At 42.0% G+C, this 1,894-nt stretch overlaps 1 pseudogene; it reads right to left on the bottom strand.

The window, feature by feature from the left end:
* Window positions 1–588: 588 nt before the first annotated feature.
* Window positions 589–1,086, bottom strand: LOC105529478 (annotated as a pseudogene).
* Between the last annotated feature and the right edge of the window lie 808 nt (window positions 1,087–1,894).

Below are 1,894 nucleotides of genomic sequence, written 5' to 3'. Positions count from 1 at the left end.
CAACCCCTGCTTTTTTTTGCTTTCCATTTGCTTGATAGATCTTCCTCCATCCCTTTATTTTGAGCCTATGTGCATCTTTACACGTGAGATGGGTCTCCTGAAAACAGCACACTAATGGATCTTGACTCTTTATCCAATTTGCCAGTCTGTGTCTTTTAATTGGGGCATTTAGCCCATTACATTTAAGGTTAATATTGTTATATGTGAATTTCATCCTATCATTATGATGTTAGCTGGTTATTTTGCCCATTAATTGCTGCAGTTTCTTCTTAGCATCAATGGTCTTTACAATTTGGCATGTTTTCACAGTGGCTGGTACCAGTTGTTCCTTTCCATGTTTAGTGCTTCCTTCAGGACCTCTTTTTTTTTTTTTTTTTGACAATTGTTATTTAGTTTTTATTTCATAATCATAAACTTAACTCTGCAATCCAGCTAGGCATGGACGAGAACAAGGAAAACATGGAACCCAAAAGGAACTGCAGTGAGAGCACAAAGATTCTAGGATACTGCAAGCAAATGGGGTGGAAGGGTGCTCTCCTGAGCTACAGAAGGAATGGTCTGGTGGTTAAGATAAAACACAAGTCAAACTTATTCAAGTTGTCCACAGTCAGCAATGGTGATCTTCGTGCTGGTCTTGCCATTCCTGGACCCAAAGCGCTCCATGGCCTCCACAATATTCATGCCCTCTTTCACTTTGCCAAAGACCACATGCTTGCCATCCAACCACTCAGTCTTGGCAGTGCAGATGAAAAACTGGGAACCATTTGTGTTGGGTCCAGCATTTGCCATGGACAAGATGCCAGGGCCTGTATGCTTTAGGATGAAGTTCTCATCTTCAAATTTCTCCCCATAGATGGACTTGCCACCAGTGCCATTATGGCATGTGAAGTCACCACCCTGACACATAAACCCTGGAATAATTCTGTGAAAGCAGGAACCCTTGTAACCAAATCCTTTCTCTCCAGTGCTCAGAGCACGAAAATTTTCTGCTGTCTTTGGAAACTTGTCTGCAAACAGCTCGAAGGAGACGCGGCCCAAGGGCTCGCCGTCAACGGCAATGTTGAAGAACACAGTAGGGTTGACCATGGCTAGTAGTACAGGACTTTCCTCGGTGGCAGCGTCTGCAAAGCGCCCTTCAGGACCTCTTGTAAGGCAGGCCTGGAGGTGACAAAATCTCTCAGCATTTGCTTGTCTGTAAAGGATTTTATTTCTCCTTCACTTATGAAGCTTAGTTTGGCTGGATATGAAATTCTGGGTTGAAAATTCTTTTCTTTAAGAATGTTGAATATTGGCCCCCACTCTCTTCTGGTTTGTTGGGTTTCTGCCGAGAGATCTGCTGTTATTCTGATGGGCTTCCCTTTGTGGGTAACTTGACCTTTCTCTCTGGCTGCCCTTAACACTTTTTACTTCATTTCAACCTTGGTGAATCTGACAATGATGTGTCTTGGGGTTCCTATTCTCAAGGAGTATATTTGTGGTGTTCTCTATATTTGAATGTTGGCCTGCCTTGCTAGGTTGGGGAAGTTCTTCTGGATAATAGCCTGAAGAGTGTTTTCCAACTTGGTTCCATTCTCCCCATCACTTTCAGGTACACCAATCAAATATTTCTTGGAGGCTTAGTTCGCTTATTTTTACTCTTTTTTCTCTAACCTTGTCTTCTCACTTTATTTCATTAATTTGATCTTCAAACACTGATACCCTTTCTTCCACTTGATCGAATTGGCTATTGAAGCTTATGCATGTGTCACAAAGTTCTCATGCCATGGTTTTCAGCTCCATCACGTTATTTAAGGTCTTCTCTACACTATTTAATCTAGTTAGCCATTTGTCTAACCTTTTTTCAAGGTTTTCATTTTCCTTGCGATGGGTTCAAACATCCTCCTTTAGCTTGGAG

The sequence above is a fragment of the Mandrillus leucophaeus genome, unplaced genomic scaffold (genome assembly GCF_000951045.1).
Source record: "Mandrillus leucophaeus isolate KB7577 unplaced genomic scaffold, Mleu.le_1.0 Scaffold119, whole genome shotgun sequence".
Lineage (NCBI taxonomy): Eukaryota > Metazoa > Chordata > Mammalia > Primates > Cercopithecidae > Mandrillus > Mandrillus leucophaeus.
Note: the sequence above shows the minus strand (reverse complement) of the source record. Positions and strands in the feature narration are given on the sequence as shown.